The following is an 18,473-nucleotide window of genomic DNA, read 5'->3' on the forward strand; positions in this document are numbered from 1 at the left end:
ATTTTGTTTGCTTGTCTGTTTTATTTTTTTAATATTTATTTATTTATTTATTTATTTATTTTGTATGCAGCATTCCTTCCATGTATGTCTACAGGCCAGAAGAGGGCACCAGATCCCATTACAGATGGTTGTGAGCCACCATGTGGTTGCTGGGAATTGAACTCAGGACCTTTGGAAGAGCAGGCAATGCTCTTAACCTCTGAGCCATCTCTCCAGCCCTGGAATTACTTCTATACCTGAGAGAATCAAGGCTGGGACAATGAACTTGCTTGTCCAGTGTCATGGAGCTAGGTAAGGGCAAAGCTGGCTTTAGCCTTCATGGCGGTGGTGTGTGGGGTTCCTGGAGATTGAACCCAACGATTCATGTTAAACAGCATACCACTGAGCTACATTTTACTCTGAACCCAGTGTTTGGGTAGTGCTTGGGTTTGGGAGGTAAACATTTTCCAAGGACTTGGTCCATAACCTGGAGCACAACGGGGAGGTGGTGGCACCTTTAACGAGTGGGGCTAGTGGGAGGTCTTTGAGCCATTGGGGAAGTGGTTGTGGGCCCTGGTCCATTCTTTACTCTCCCCCTCTTGCTTCTTGGCCATATGGTTGGTTGATTTTTTTTTAAAGATTTTTTAAAATGTATACAGTGTTCTGTCTGCATGTATGCCTACACATCAGAAGAGGACATCAGATGGCTGTGCATCACCATGTTGTTGCTGGGAACTGAACTCAGGATCTCTGGAAGAGCAGCCAGTGCTTTTAACCTCTGAACCATCTCTCCAGTTCCTGAGGCTGATTGGTTTTATTATAGCACTGGTTGGTGCCCCGATTAGCTGCTGAGACCGGTGCAATGGGGCTTGGTTACTGTCTGAGTTTACTTTTTTGATCTTTTTCGTTTGTTTGGTTTTTTTTTTTTGTTGTTGTTTTTTTGAGACAGAGTTTCTATGTAGCTTTGGAGCCTGTCCTGGAACTCGATTTGTAGACCAGGCTGGCTTCAAACTCAAAGAGATCTGCCTGCCTCTGCCTCCCAAGTGCTCGAATTAAAGGTGTGTACCACCACCACCTAGCCTGAGTTTACCTTTTAGTGCTATAAAAAAAAAAATGCCTGACGGTGGCGGCACATGCCTTTAATCCCAGCACTCAAGAGGCAGAAGCAGGTGAATCTCCGTGAGTTTGAGGCCAGCCTGGTCTACAGAGCTAGTTCTAGGACAGCCAAGGCTACACAGAGGAAACCCTGTCTTGAAAAAAATCAAAAAATATGACCAAAAGCAATTCAGGAATAGAAGGGTTTATTTGCCTTGTACTTCCGATCAGTCATCGAGGTAGGCCAAGGCAAAGACTCAAGCAGGAGAGGAACCTGCAGACAGGAGCTAATGCAGAGGCCATGAAAGGGTGCTGCTTATTGGCTTGCTCAACCTGTTTTTTTATACAACCCAGAACCACCTGTCTAGGGATGGAACCAGCACAGTTGGCTGAGCCCTCCTCCCACATTAAACAATCAAAGAAACCGCCCCATAGACTCGCCTGCAGACCAAGCTGATAGAGGCATCAACACAAATTCCTCTTCCAAGATGATTCTAGCTAGTTTGTATCAGTTGACAAAACATCAGGAGCACAGTTGCTCCTCCTGTTGCCATAATAAAACCCCCCTACAAAGCAATTTAAGGGAGGAGGGGGACACAGAGGAGGCGACAGCTTGAAGCAGCTGCTTATGTTGCAGCCTTGATTGAGAAGCAGAAGGGGAAGAATGGCTCAGCTCACTTTCTCCTTGTTTACACGGTCCAGGATCTGCTGCCTGGGGAGCGGTCTTGCCAGCCTCAAAATAAGATGATCCCTCACGGATGTCCTCAGAGCCTAACCTTAATCTAGATAACAACTTACAGGTGTATCTGGAGGTTTGCCAGAGTCCTGGTGATACTAGACCCTATTGAGTTGACACAGGGCAACTAAGGGACATCTAAGTTCAGTTTGAGGTATCTTTACTAGTGATGGAAGCCAACTTATACCTGGTATCCAATAGCATTGCTTGTAGACAGGGCTGGGACAGACCAAGATCAGGTCTGGAGTCCCCAGATGGAAACTTAGTAGGCCCCGAACAAGTGAGCCAGCAGCTGTTTCCAGTCATCAGAGCACTGGGACGGATGAGAGGACATTCCCTTTTCCTAAGGGTGTTCAGAGGGGCGAAGGAACTTGCTTCAGGTCACACAGCCTGTGAGCGGCTGAGACAGGATACAGGTGTCCTGAGAATCAAATGTCGACCTTCACCTGTGTTCTGCGGCTCCGCTCAGGTCTCCTGGCGGCTCCCTTAAGCCTCAAACAGGAACACCACAAAGGCTTTGCTCTCCCTCTGCTGCTTGCCATTTTCCTGTCTGCTTTCATAGTGAACCCATGATGTTTTCTTGGGATTTTGTCTGCCCCAGCTGAAATCAGACACGCGGAAAAGGTGTGAGTGGCCCAGCAGCATGCCCTGTCTCCCTCCCTCCCTTGCCACAGTCATGGACACGAGTCCAGTCCCTTTCAGCTCCCTGGGGGCTGGCCCACCTTAGGGCCATCTTAGGTTCTCTGCACAAACAGGAGCTTGCTTATGTCCTGAGTCACCTAGTTCGTTAATCTGGGTGAATGGGCTTTTCATAGGACTGTTGGCCTGTAAAGTGCTCCTCCCTTAGTTTTTCCGGACATGTACAAATCCAGTAGGCGGGAAATATGGTTCAGAGAAAAGTTAAATTTTCATGGCATGAAATTTCTAGGAAAGAAAATACGTCAATTTTGTGATCTAATTGTTTCTCAAAAACAACGGCAACTAATAACCCCCAAACCAAGCCCTTTTCTATGGTGGCTTGATTTGTGCAGGCTGCTCAGGGCCTAGGCCAAGCTGTAGGAGGCCATAGAGGGCGATTAAGAGGACAGGGAGTTCCCCACTGGCCTTCCATCTGTTGCCACCCCGCTCTCTAAGAAGCTGTGAAGAACCCATCAGAAAGCCCCTGGGAGAGCTGAGGTCTGTGAGTCAGAACCCTGTGTAAGTGTTCTGGCTCTGAAGGGTAAGCATCCTGGCAGTCGAGAGGCAAGGCATACCACAAAGTCACACACACCACACACACACACACAAAGAATCACACAAGAGGTTTGGAAAAGGACACACCAGTGTGGATGCCTCTGTTCGGGCAAAAAGCAGCAGGGAACTGAGTGAGAGGCAGGCTTAACATGGGGTCTCTAGGGGGCAGAGCTTTCCAGGGTGAGGATTGGTGGGATTTTGACTTCAGAGTTTTTTTTTTTTCAGTAGGTTTTCTTTCTTTCTTTTCTTTCTTTCTTTTTGGTTTGTCGAGACAGGGTTTCTCTGTAGCTTTGGAGCCTATCCTGGAACTAGCTCTTGTAGACCAGGCTGTCCTCGAACTCACAGAGATCTGCCTGCTTCTGCCTCCCAAGTGCTGGGATTAAAGGTGTGGGCCACCACCGCCCGGCATTTAGTAGGTTTTCAAAACCTCAAAGTGAGCTCAAAGTACCCCACACTTTGGACCTGAGTTCCAGGGAGAGCTTTACTTACAAGCCACCTCAGGAAAGACCCGACCCTCGGTTTCTGAAGAAGGAAGTAGCACAATAATACTAAATATGGTTGTGCCGTCTATCTAAGGGGACTAGTTCCAGGACTCCTGCAAGGAACATGGATAACGGAGTCTATGGGTACTGAAGTCCCTTATATACAGCAATACAGTGCACATCCCCTACACACGTTCTCGTGGGTACCGGGATCATTGCTGAATAACAGAGTAATATAGTGCAGATGAGATGCAAATGGTTGTCAGACGGTATTGTTTAGGGAAAATAACAAGAGCAAAGTTTGTACAGGTTCAGCACAAGTATTGCGTTCCCCCAAACAGTTATTTATTTATTTATTTATTTATTTATTTATTTATTTATGCAGTGTTGAGGACAAAACCCAAGTACTCCATCCACAAACTATATATATATATATAAAATATAATTTTTTAAAAATTTATTTATTTATTATAGATAGTGTTTTGCCTGAACGTATCCCTGCAGGCCAGAAGAGGGCATCAGATCTCATTACAGATGATTGTGAGCCACCATGTGGGTGCTGGGAATTGAATTCAGCATCTCTGGAAGAGCAGCCAGCTCTTAACCTCTGAGCCATCTCTCCAGCCCCAAAGGATATATTTTTCATGAAACTAACGTGATACCTACTGTGTCAACTGAACACCTAAGTTTTTTTTGCTTTCTTTTGTTTTTGTTTTAATTTTATGTGGACTGGCATTGGTTAATCCCAGCACTAGGAGGCAGAGGCAAGTGGATTTCTGTGAGTTTGAGGCCAGCCTGGTCTCATACACAGTGAATTTAGGAAAGTCGGGGATACATAGTAAGACTCTGTTCCAAAACAATAACAGAAGTGTGTGTGTGTGTGTGTGTGTGTTCCATGTGAGTACAGGTAGCCCCAGAGGCCAGAAGAGGGCATCAGAACCACTGGACTGAAGTTACAGGCACCTGATGTGGGTTCTTCAGATCAAATTCAGGTTCTCTTATCTGCTCTGCCATCTCGTCAACCTCCTCCAAATACTTTTCTTTTTAATTTACTTAAGTTTTTTTTTGTTTTGTTTTATTTTGTTTTAAGACAGGGTCTTACTCTGTAGCCCTGGCTGTCCTGGAACTCATTATGTAGACCAGGCTGGCCTTGCACTCACAGAGACCAGGCTGCCTCTGCCTTTCAGTGCTAGGATTAAAGATATGCAGCACCACAAGCTGCTATGCCCTGCTCCTTCAAATACTTTTGTCCTGAGGTTGCTTCAGCCCATGGATATGGACGGTTCTCCAGATTTCCTAAATTTCCTTTGAGCTCTGAGACTGTTTGTTGGGGGAAATTATTTCCTTTGAGCTCTGAGACTGTTTGTTGGGGGAAATTCTGTCTACAGCGGAGGATTAGTTGATTGTATACATTCTGAGGAAAGAGACTTTGGTTTCTGGAGACAAGCTGGGAGGTAACAATTGCGGAAAGTACATTCCAAATAGAGATGCTGTGTGCCTCCTTCCGGGAATGGGCACAGAAAAACAAGTTTCAACATTAGCACATAGTTTAAAGCTGTCTCCTGCCACTCATTTGTGGGATCAGCCTGTATTGTGTGCAGATAGTTACTAACAGTGGTGAGGGGGTATGGTGTGTGTGTGTGTATGTGTGTGTGTTGCTGTTGTTGTTCCTTTCATCTGGGCTTTTACATACAGAATATCTAACAATGGGAGGATGAGATTTAAAGAATAGTTAGACAGTTTTCCAGAGAACTCTTGGGACTACCAGGTTTCTAGAAATAATTTAGTAGCACTTAGCTGGTCCAAGCACACTGCAAGGGCCACACCTAATCTTGAGTGGTCTCTTCAATTTTCTGGGCTCAAATAACAGTTTTCAAAAATTTTTCCAAACTTTCTCCTTTCTCTCTCTCTCTCTCTCTCTCTCTCTCTCTCTCTCTCTCTCTCTCTCTCTCTCTCTCCTCTCCCCACACACACACACACACACACACACACACACACACACACACACCTACCTCATCTCTGTTAGTAATTTTTGGTACTGGGTATAGAACTTCATGTATGCTAGGCCAAGGATTCTACCACTGAATGACACCCCAGGCCTGAGAGGTTTCTGGTTTGTTTTAGAAAAGTCACACACACATAAGCAAGATGAGCACCCTTCCTGCCCTGCATGACTATGGGGTTTTCTTATTTTGTTGTTGTTATTTGTGTTTTTGGGACAGGGTCTTACCACGTACCCTGGCTGGCCAGGAACTCACCATACAGATCAGGCTGGTCTCAACTCACAGAGACTACAGAGATGGGCCTTTCTCTCTCCCAAGTGCTGGGATTAGAGGTGTGTGGAGCCATACCAGACTTGGGGGGGATTCCTGAGATGCTGAACTTTCAATCTAAAACCAAGGGGTTTGCAGGCAAACTGGGCTGAACAGCCACCCTATATAAAACATTTACTATGCTGCCTGACAGTGTTCCAAACATTTTTTAAATACTAACTCTTTGTGAGGTTGGTACTATTATTATCTTCAGTTTATAGCTCCTTAGGGAATCTGGAGCTCACAGGGGTTAAGTGGTTTTCCAGGGACACACAACTGGCCAGATGCGGAGCTGAGGGAAACTCCCGAAGCCTGGCTCTGGGTCTGGGGTGGTAAAAGCTGTGTCATGTCATGTTGCTTCAGTGAATCCTAGAACCAAAAGACCAAGGCTGACTTGATGCCCAGGAGAGCCAGCTCTGGATCCCTGTGATGTCAGGAGACCCTGGCTTTTCTGGGCAAGGCTGTTCCAGTGAGGAGAAGTGGACTATGGAATAGCGCTTTCTTTGTTTTTCTAAATTAAAAACTTTTTTTTTAAGAAGTAGGACTTGTTGGCCCATTTGACAAGGACCTCGCTCTATGAAACATAAACTCTAGCCCCATAGTTTATGTCTTCTGCGTTTAGCTGGAAATTCCTCATGGAGTGCAGAATTCTTGAAACCCTACCCCATAGCCCGAGGCATCCAGAAATACAGTGTGTGTGAACTTTCAGGCTTTAGCATTCAAATAAGCATTTCATTTGCTCATGCTGCAAATATGTTTGACTCATGTGGCTTTCTAGGTGACAGCCTAGGCCAGGGTCAACCTATCAGTTGCTATTGTCATTTAGGGCCGGATCATTCTGTTGTGAGGTTTGTGGCCTGCTTCCTGACCCTCCTGCCCTCTGCTAGCTGATGCCTGAGCCCCTCCACAGGGGTTCCAAACATCTCCACACATTACCAGATGTTCCCTCTGGGAGAAAACCAACTCTGGTTAAGATCTGCTGACCTAGACTGAAAAAACAGATCTCTCATCTCCTTCCCAGGGAGAAGCCAAAAGGAAGTACATTAAAAAAGGTGGGGTAGGTGTGGGGTAAGTGATTAGAGACTTGATCCCCAGTACCAGGCTAAAAAAAATCAGGAAATGATACACATGTGATTAAAATAAACCGAGGAGCACACGCCTTTAACCCCACCAAGCACTCAGGAGGCAGAGGCAGGCAGATCTCCGTGAGTTCAAAGGAAGCCTGGTCTACACGGCAAGTTCAAGGACAACCAGGGCTATATAGAAGGACCCTGTCTCTAACAATAAAAATAAGTGAATAAATAAATAAAATGATAGGCTGGGTGGAACTGGCCTGGTTAAGGAGGTCAGGAACGTGACTATGGACGGACACCGGGGATGAGGAAGAAGGGATTCACTAGGCTTAGAGGGAGGGCCTCAGCCGTCAGAGGACAGGGTAGATTGGATGTAGTTAATTGTGTGTATGTTGTGTTGAGCATGTGGTATGGGTGTGTACACACATGTTCAGGTGCACGTGGAGGCAGGAGGATGGCACTGGATGTCTTCCTCAGTCACTTTTTTTAGATCTATTTATCTATGTATTTTATGCATACGAGTGCTCGACTTGCGTATATGCCTGCACAACAGAGGAGGGCATCAAATTCCACTATAGATGGTTGTGAGCCACCATGGGGTTGCTGGGAACTGAACTCAGGACTTCTGGAAAAGCAGTTGAGTGCTCTTAACCACTGAGCTCTCTCCAGCTCGCCCTTTTTAACTGTGGAAATATGATATATTTTGATCATGTTTCCCCCTCCCTCCAGTTCCTCTCAGATCCTCCTCACTTCCTTCTCTACCCAGTTTTTTTTTTGTTTTGTTTTGTTTTGTTTTTTTGTTTTTCGAGACAGGGTTTCCCTGTAGTTTCTAGAGCCTGTCCTGGAACTAGCTCTTGTAGACCAGGCTGGCCTCGAACTCAGAGATCCGCCTGCCTCTGCCTCCCGAGTGCTGGGATTAAAGGCGTGCGCCACCACTGCCCGGCTTCCCTACCCAGTTTTATTTTTTTCCTCTCTCTTCAAAACAAACAAATAAAAACAAAACAACAAAACAAGAAACATACACACACACACCCCCCAAAAAAAACAAAAAAAAATGAAAATTGAAATAGATGAGCACAAGACTATTAAAACACACACACACAGAAAATGCTCTAACAAAGCAAAATGAGGCCAAAAGTCTACAAAATACCACTTTTTGTTTGTCTTTGGCCAACTATTCCTGGGCATGGGCTTGCTCAGAGACGTGGTTAGTATGTTCAGTGAGACTCCATTGGAGAAAACTAATATTCCCTTGACCAGCAGGGATGAGTTGCAGTTAGCTTCTTGGTTAGGGGTGGGAGCCCATGTCCAGGTCCCCCACCCTGCCTCAGTGCTGGGACTCCGTCTGACTTGAACGCGTGCAGGCCCCATCTATGCCGCCACTGCTCTGCGGCAGTCATGTTGGATCTGGTCATCCATCACTCTGGCTCTCAGAATTTTTCTGTCTCTTTTTCCGCATAGCTCCCTGGGCCTCTAGGGAAGGGCTTTGTGGCAGATGTCCCATTTAGGACTGGGTGATGCAAAGTCTCTCACTCTCTGCACATTGTCTGGTTTTGAGTCTCTGTGTTGATTACTATCTACATCAAGAAGAAGCTTCTCTCACGCAGGCTGAAGGAGGCTCTGGTCTAAGGGTGCAGCGATGTGCCGTGAGGAGGCGCTGGTCCAAGGGTGCAGCGGTATGCCCCGAGGAGTCATTTCCTCTCCATGCTTTAGCAGAACAGTGGTAGGAGGTTTCTCCTAGGCCCCTGACCTACTGACTCCCAGGTTCTCGGTCACTGGAGCAGTGTCAGGTATGGGTTCCATGTCATGGAGTGAGCCTTAAAGCTAAGCAAAAAGTAGTTGGTAAACCCTAAAACACTTGTTAGGAGTGTAAAAGAGGATTATTCTACAGCAACCCACATACAAGATAAAACACAATATTTGTTTTGGGGGGTTTGGATTACCTCACTCAGGATGATATTTTCTAGCTCCATCCATTTGCTTGCAATTTTCATAATTTCGTTTTTCTTAACAGCTGAGTGATATTCATCCATGTACAAGAATTTCATTATGTATTCATTATGCGTTCATCTGTTGATGGACATCTAGGCAGTTTCCAGTTTCTGGCAATTATGAATAGAGCAGCAATAAACTTGGATGAACAAGTGTCTCTCTAGAAAAATGTTCAGTCCTTTGGGTTTCCCCTTATTGTCTTGAAACAGTTTCTCACTAAACCCCAAAGCTTTTCTATTAGGCTAGGCTGGCTAGCCAACAGATCTGCCTGCATACCCTCACCCATCCCTGTCCCCAGCTGGGGTGACAGGTCCGTTCCTGGCTTCTTATGTGGGCGCTGGCTTTCTGAACTCAGGTTCTGTGTTTGCCTGGCAGGTACTTTGTCAGCTACGCCATCTCCCCAGGCCCATGATTTTCCTCTTAAATACAAGCATGGACCACATGCAGAGTGCTGGGTCAGGCCCTGAGGAATGTGAGATGAGACAATGGATTCTTTGTAGGTTAATCAAGGAAGCTGCACGAGAGAGGTGATGTTGGAGCACACACTGGAGGATAAACAAGAATCCATTATGTGGAGGGCAGATTGTGGGGGGAAATTGCCTCCACCACCCCTATGTGGGCGACTGTGTAAGCTACCCTGTGTTGACGCCTAGGCCTGGAGTTGGGCTGGAGCCCAATAACTTTTAACCAACGCTGGGCTGATTCTGAAGCAGTAGGAGGAACCCCAGTCTGAGAATGGTGCCCAGCAGCTTTTATGAGACGCCTCTAGGGGGTGTGGACATCTCCACAGATCTTAGTCCAGTTGGGAAGGAGAGAGAGCCAGCGAGAGATACACACACACACACACACACACACACACACAGAGAGAGAGAGAGAGAGAGAGAGAGAGAGAGAGAGAGAGAGAGAGAGAGAGAGAATATGAATGTCTCCACAGATCTCAGTCCAGTTGGGAAGGAGAGAGAGTGAGAGCAAGAGAGAGAGAGTGTAGTGAAGAAAAGAGACAGACCGAGACAGAGAGGATGAGAGCGATAAGATTATGTCTCACAGATCTTAGTACAGTTGGGAAAAGAGAGAGAGGAGAGAGAGAAAGAGAGAGAGAGAGAGAGAGAGAGGAGAGAGAGAGGAGACGGAGGAAGAGGAGGGAGAGAGAGGAGAGAGAGAAAGAGAGAAAGGGAGGAGAGAGAGAGGAGAGAGAAAGAGGAGAGAGAGAGGAGAGAGAAAGAGGAGAGAGAGAGAGGAGAGAGGAGAGAGAGGAGAGAGAGAAGAGAGGAGAGAGAGAGAGAGGAAGGGAGGGGGGAGAGAGAGAAAGAGAGAGAGAGAGAGAGAGAGAGAGAGAGAGAGAGAGAGAGAGATTACTGTCTCCACAGATCTCAGTCCGGCTGGGAAGCGCTCAGTGAGAGGAGCATGGGGTCCAGTGTAAAGCACTATGGACCTTGCCTCTGTGTCTCCCCACACTGCTGTCACACAGGGAAAGACAGACGTAGAGGGTCCAAGGCCTATCTGGACACGGAATTTAGGTTAGGGACCCTCAGCCCAGTGTGCTTCCCCTTCCCTCACCACCAGACTCAGGGTATTTTAACCCCTGAGAAGGTTTCGAACATGCCACCCACAGAGCCAGCAGCTACCAGTTTAAAAGGCTAGGGGTGGAAGATGGCCCAGCAAGTAAAGGTGCTTGCTGCCAAGGCTGAAAACCTGGTGGTGCAAGGGGCGGGGGGTGGGTAGATTGTCCTTCAGTCTTCACACATGGACTGTGGACCGTGGTGCACGTGAGCACACATGCACACGTGCCCTCGTGCGTGCGCGCGAGCACACACGTGCACATTCTCTTGCTCTCAAATAAAATAAATGTTTTCTTTTTTAAAGAAAAAAAAGGAAAGGAAAGGAAAAGAAGAAGGAAAATCAGCTCTGACTCACCCTGCAGAGCCATTTGAAGGCAGGCCGCTCGCCAGGGTGACTGAGGAGACCATGCGCAGAACACCACACATAGGCCATGAACGCACATGTCCTCTAACCTATTTTTCTTCCAGAGTGACATGGAAATGAAGGGGGAAAATCCACAAAAATGTGCAGAGCATAGGAAATATGCTGGCTGGCAACTGTTAGGGGTGTGGCCAGGGCCTCTTGCCAGACAAGCCAGCACGAGGCAGAAGCCAGAGAGGAGAAGAGCTGACTGCTGGGCTTGGGACCAGAAACTGAAGTCTCAGAAGTCTACCCTACCCCCCACCAGTGGACCCCGTCAGACCTGGCTGTCTTCACAGGTAAGCATGGAACTGAGTAAACTTATAACCACTGAAGTGTGGGATTGTATTAGTGACAATTAGTTGTGGCACACACCTGTGACCCAGCGAGCAGAAGACTGAACATAGGAGGATAGTGAATTTGAAGGTTAGCCAGGGCTACAAAATGAGACTCAGAACAAGGGTCTGTGGAGATGGCTCAGTTGATAAAGCACTAGCCATACAAATATGAAGACCTGAGTTTGACTCCCCAGGGCTGGAGTCCCAGTGCCGGGGAGGCGAGGATGAGCAGGTCCCTGGGGCTTACTGGCCAGCCAGCCTAGCTGACAATGCACGTTCCAGAGTACAATGGAGAGACACTGCCTCTTCCAAAAAATGGTACCCGAAGAAAGCTACCAGAGTTGTTCTCCAGCCTGTACTCTGGCCTCCACGTGTGCACCTGCACACACACAAACATGCACACATATAAATACGTCCTCATAAACTGTGTGAATGATGGAGCAGGCAATAGCTGAGCATGCACTTGGGGCGGGCGCTGGCACGTGGGTGTGTGAGCAGGTGAAGACAGCAGAGGGGCAGGCGCTGGCATGTGGGCGTGTGAGCAGACAGGAGACCCAAGTGTAAGAAGGTGAGCCAGGAGTAAGCAGGGAATGAGGCAGATAGGTGTGTAATGTGTAAGTGGACAGGGGTGTAATGTGTAAGTGGACAGGGGTGTAAAGTGTAAGCTGACAGGGGTGTAATATGTCAGTGGGCAGGGGTGTAACGTATAAGCAGATGGGGTGTAACGTGTAAGCAGATGGGGTGTAATGTGTAAGCAGACGGGGTGTAACATGCAAGCGGACAGGGGTGTAACATGGAAGCAGATGCTGCACCAGGTGAGATCTTGCGTCACAGTGTCTGTAAATAGGCAGTCACACTAGCACAACGGTTCTCAACCTTCCTAATGCTGTGACTTTTTAATACAGTTTCCCATGTTGTACTGACTCCCGACCATGAAAGTATTTTCATTGCTACTTCATAATTATAATTTTGCTAGTGTTATGAATTTAATGTAAATATCTGATATGCAGGATATCTGATATGTGGCCCCAAATGGGTTGAGACCCACGGGTTGAGAACCACTGTATTAGTGGGTCAGCATTGGGGGCACAGTGCTTGGCAGCTGCATGTGGCATAAGGGTAGAAATGGGCTGTAGCTTATCAGGATTCTCACCTACTATATGGTAAAATAGCAGCATCAAAGACTGCGTCCAGAGTGCTCGCCACACTCAAATCACATTGCTTTGGCTGTTTTGACTTGAGGGTTTCAAGTAGTCCAGGCTAGCCTCAACCTTTCTCCTAAGCTGACGATGACCTAGTGATTCTCCTAGTTCTGGACTTATAGGCATGCACCACCACGTTAGTATATGCAGTGCTGGGGATCAAACCCAGGGCCTTCTGCATTCTAGGCAAGCACTCTACCAATTGAGCTACAGCCTAGTCCCCCTACCGTTTGTTGTGACATAGGGTCTCACTGGCTAGCATGGCACTCATCGAGATGGCCTGCCTTCACCTCCCAAGTCCCGGGACTGAAAGAGGACATCACCAAACCCTGCCTCTCCACCAACGCAAATAATTCCAATCAGACCAAATTAGACCAAATAAAAGATGCCCATGTTTAATGCAACGTTCCTGGGTGGCACCAGGAAAGCATGGCGAGGGGAAGAGAGAGAGAGAGAGAGAGAGAGAGAGAGAGAGAGAGAGAGAGAGAGAGAGAGAGAGAGAGAGAGAGAGAGAGAGAGAGGAGACCTCACAAAACCCAGAGACCATGTGTACATTCTCTGGGAGGCAGTTTAAGTAGCCTGTGGGCGTGGTCTTGACCTTCCCTGGGGAGGGGTTACTATTTGGTTGGCTTTCTCATAGGTGGAGTTTGATCTAAGGCAACTCCCAGGGGTGGAAATGGAGCTCTTGCCCAGTATTCCAAAGATGGATGTCAGGGGGCTGGGATGAGGCCCTCGACTATAATATTCCAGACTTTTTGTATAAAGGGGTGTTAGGGAGCTGGGATGATACTTTCTACCAAATAGGTACCCTGTCCCTTTAAGAGATAAACTCTACCCACTCCCGATCTCTCCTTTCTGCCAAGGCAAGTGGATCTCCTGCCTCCTCTTCAGCCCTGTTTCTCTCTGTGCTTCTTCTGAAAAGGTAACTACTGCCGCCTTACCTTCTGCCCTTCCCCCTTCTTTCTTCTCTCTCCCCTCCCTCTTTCCTCTGTAGTTATTTTGGTTCTGGGTGGCTGGGAAAAACAAGTGGCCTCTTCGTACAGATTGGCACCAACGTGGGTAACTATATCCATGTAAAACCTGAGAGGGCTTGAAATGGAATTCTAGACACAAAAAAATTACAGAGTTTAACACAACTTGCTGTTTGCTGGTGGTGTGTTGCAGCTCCTTTAAGAGAGATTTTCCTGACTTAGCGGCGGCAGCAGCAGCAGCAGCAGCAGGAAAAAAAGCTGTGCAGCCATTTTGAAATGCAGGTTTTCTGGAACCTACCACCAGTGCAAACTCTGGCTATGGAGCATTTCAATGGCATCTGTGACCCCGGGTGTTTGTGTGCCCACTTGGAGTAGGGAGGAAAGTGGCTGAGACCATGCCCGTGGCTCAGTACTCCTGCCTGGGCAGGCGGTGGGATCAGGTCTACTAGGCATGGTCTACAAGCAGGAGAGCATGGCAGATTCCTCCCACCAAACACAGAGATATTTCTAGGCCACATAATGCGCTGCATGGCAGATTTAGCTATTACTCAGATAAAAAGGGTTTATGTGCTGCACGCTCATTCTCAGAGTTAAAGTGCTGAGCTTGGCTCCTACCAGACATGGCAATAATGATACGTCCACCATTTTGAAAGTGGAGAGAGGCAGAGACAGCATCCAGAGCAGCTGCAACCAAGCTGCTTATCATGTTAAAAGCTCTTCTAGACAGCAAAGAATTACAGATATGTAGTAAAGACAAATCCAGATGAGTCATAGTATTGGATAAGTGTATGTAGGCTTGGAAGAGTGAAGAAAAAGTATAGAGAGTCATAAAATAAAGTTAATGCTTAAAAAAGGGTAAAGTCTTTAAAGAAATGGAGTACACAGCCGGGCGGTGGTGGCACATGCATTTAATCCCAGCACTTGGCAGACAGAGGCAGGTGGATCTCTGTGAGTTCAAGACCAGCCTGGTCTACAAGAGCTAGTTCCAGGACAGGCTCCAAAGCTACAGAGAAACCCTGTCTTGAAAAATCAAAAAAAAAAAAAAAAAAAAAAGAAAGAAAGAAAGAAAGAAAGAAAAATCAAAAATAAAAAAGAAACAGAGTACAGACAGTCATAGATTAAAAGGAGTAAAGAAAAATAAGCCATGTCAAGATGGACAATACACAGAGAGTCTGGATTCTGTATATAATTGTGTTTTCTTTGAAATTTTTAACTGAAGGAGCTAAGTACAGAGACACATTTCATTGTATGGGCTGCTAAGCTAAACCAGCATGTATATTATAAAGGTATCTTGATTTCAGAATTTGGGTCTAAGGATAAGTTGCTTTGGAAAAGAGGTTTTTCTTTTGTCTCCACAGAGGATGAGAACATGTGGATTCATTCCAGGCTAATATGGTTTGATTGATTGAAACTCCCTGAAAGGTTGCTGTGAACACCCCCACAAAGAAAATACTTCATCTAATAAACAGCAGGAAGCAGTTTGGAGAGAAATAACTATATGCATATTCCCAAATATTGTCTACAAATGTTTGTTTATATTTAAAGGGGAATATGATATAGATATGAATAATTTGCATTGGTATGAATCTTGGTTTATTGATACAAATTTAAGGTCAATTTTGTTATATGTATATTTCTGCTCTTTATTAAAGCATTGTGTTTGTGTAGCTCATATAAAAATGTAATGTATAATTAAAAATATAGGTTAATAGATAATCATCTATAATAGTCAAGCTTGTAGTCATGTTAGTTAGATTTTCTAGATGTATAGAGATAAATTTCAGTTAGATAGGTATTCTTCAAATCTTTCAGAGACCTTAAGAATTTGTCATTTAAAATGTTTAAGAACTTAAGACTTTTCATGACAGTGAGACACATCTGCTCCTGGCAGCACAAGCTACTTCAAAGGGAAGATGGGCATCCTTATGGAGTTGATTAGCCATTTGGGCAAGAAACTGTTCTTGCCTGGACTGTTGCATAAACTGGACATGCAGGACCCACAGAGCAATGACTGCTGAACTTGCCTAAAGGTGAGACGGTCCTTCAGGGTTCCTGCTTCATAAAAGACTCTACTAGACATTCTGCAGGATACAAAAGAAAGTGACTGGAAAACTGCCAATATAGGAGGAACTGTCTTTGAAATTTCCTGCTTCATGGAAAAGTCTCCTGGATACTATGGGCCTGTAGGCTGAAGATGGATGCCCCAATGGTACAGAAAAATTTTGGGTGACTGTCCAGGCAGCGAGATGTCTTTGTCAATTCTAGAGTTTTGCAAGTTGTTTACAATGTACTTCCAGTTTACTTAGGTAATATTATATCCTTCTGGAGTCTTTGATGGAGTTGAAGACTTTATAGTTATTGTTTTATTTAGTTATGAGTAAGATAAAATAGATATAAATATTGTAACTGTAATTCTTGCTTGATAACTGTTTTGTTACATGTAATATGTTATATATATATATATATATATTATATGTTACTATGTTAAAATTAAAACCTTCCTTTTTATTTAAACAGAAAATGGGAGGTGATGTGGGAGTCCCCTCTGTATGCTGTGATTACCATTAATGAATAAAGAAACTGCCTTGGCCTGTTGATAGGGCAGAACTTAGGTAGGCAGGGAAAACTAGACTGAATGCTGGGAAAAAGAAGGGCAGAGAGAGACGCCATGGAGCTGCTGGAGACAGACACTTGGAATTTTACCCAGTAAGCCACTGCCACATGGCGATACACAGATTAATGGAGATGGGTTAAATTAATACAAGAGTTAGCCAATAAGAAGCTAGAGCTAATGGGCCAAGCAGTGTTTTAATTAATATGGTTTCTGTGTGGTTATTTTGGTTCTGGGCAGCAGGGACAAACAAGCGGCCTCCTGAATTCCTCTTTCCCTGTCCTCCCTTCTCTCTCTCCCCATCTCCCCTCCCCTCCCCTCAATAGCCCCTCACGCTTATAAGTAAAGTCTATACCCAAGCTCTGTGCTCATGGCATATCTGCCTGTCTCTTACCAGCCTTGGTCTCCCACCTTCCAGGGGACCTGTCAGGGTAGTGCCACCATAAATCTTTCATTGATTCCGTGACTCAGATCAGAGACTGATAGTTTTTACCCAACCAGATTTCTTGATACAACAACAGAACTTCTCCCAGGAGCCACTGAAGCTACATCTGAAACCTGTTAGATTTTTGTAAGTTGCCCTCCAACCTTCACAAATGTGTTGTGGTATGCAGGTGTGTGTGCCCTCCCCCCCCCCATTAAATAAATGTAAAAAAATTCACAATACCTTAAAATTTTGCCAAATTAAATACAACAAAGTATAAAAAGACCAACTACATTAATTCAGGTATATAAGTTAATTACTTGAAAGTCAATTAATCATTCACTATTTCTCTTAGAGTTGCTATGGCTGTGATGACACACCATGACCAAAGCAATGTTTATTCGGCTTTTGCTTCCACATCACTGCTGATCATCAAAGGAAGTCAGGTCAGGGGCTCCAGCAGGGCAGGGACCTGGAGGCAGGAGCCAATAGAGAGCCCACGAAGGCATACTGCTTACTGGCTTGCTACCCATGTGCTCAGCCTGCTTTCTTTTTTTTTCTTTTTTTCTTTTTGGTTTTTCAATACAGGGTTTTTATGTGTATCCCTGGCTGTCCTGGATCTTACTCTATAGAACAGACTGGCTTCAAACTCACAGAGATTCATCTGCCTCTGCATCAAAGTGCTGGGATTAAAGGTGTGCACCCCCCCCCACACACACAAACACACAAACTTGCATTCTTATAGAACCCAGGACAAACAGCCCAGGGATGGAACCATTGGCAATGGACTAGGCACTACCCCATAAATCACTATTTAAGAAAATGCTCTACAGGCTTGGTTACAGACTGTTTTTATGAAGGCATTTTCTTAATTGAAGTTCCTTCCTCTCAGATGACTTTAGCTTGTGTCAAGTTGTTATAAAACTAACCAGCATACCATTGTATTTAAAAATGAGTCAAAGTCAGGTGTGGTGACACATGTCTTTAATCCCAGAACTCAGAAGGTTGAGGCAGGTGTGCTTTTATGAATTTAAGAGTTCAAGGCTAGCCTTATTTATATGGAGAGTTCTAGGCTAGCCAATGCTAGCTACAAAGTGAGAAAAAGGTTGGGGGAAGGAGAGAGCATGCAGAAGTTTCCTGTCTTGGAGCCACTCAGTCCAAAATACCCAGAAGCCACTTTTCAAATTACCACACAGAGGGTTAATATTACTTATAAATGCTTGACCAATAGCTCAGGCTTGTTAATAACTAGCTTTTACATTTTCCCCATTTTACTTTTTAAAAATCTTACATACTATCCTCAGTCCCCCCTACCTCCCCTTCTCCCTCCAACCCACCTCCATCCACACCTCAGAGTGGGTAAGGCCTCCCTTGGGGAGTCAACAAAGTCTGATACATCAAGCTGAGGCAAGATCAAGCCCCCTCATCAAAGCTGAGCAAAGAATCCCACCACAGGAAATAGACTCCAAAAACTAGTTCTTACATTTTAAGATAACCCATATTCCTTATTTATGCTCTGCTACATGGCAGTACCTTTTTACAGTACAGTGTGCCCATCTTACTTCCTGCCTGGGTACTGGCCAATCATTGTTTTATTAAACCAATTTGAGTGACAAATCTTTACAGTGTACAGGAGAATTATTCCACAGCATTCACACACACACACACACACACACACACACACACACACACACACAGAGAGAGAGAGAGAGAGAGAGAGAGAGAGAGAGAGAGAGAGAGAGAGAGAGAGAGAGAGAGAGAGAGAGAGAGAATAGGCATATGGTGGCACATACCTTTAATCCCAGTACTTGGGAGGCAGAGACAGGAAGATATCTGTGAGTTTGAAACCAACCTGGTCTACACAGAAAATTTCAGAACAGGTAGGACTTAATAGTGAGATCCTATATCAAAATAGACAAACACATACACACACATATATGTATGTAAATACACACACACATATATATATATATACAATATATATATCTCCCTTAGTTGTTAAAGTGCTCACTGCTGATCTCAGTTCACACACACAGGAGCTAGGTACAGCAGTGCACACCCATAGC

Source organism: Arvicola amphibius, chromosome 1 (genome assembly GCF_903992535.2).
Source record: "Arvicola amphibius chromosome 1, mArvAmp1.2, whole genome shotgun sequence".
Classification (NCBI taxonomy): domain Eukaryota; kingdom Metazoa; phylum Chordata; class Mammalia; order Rodentia; family Cricetidae; genus Arvicola; species Arvicola amphibius.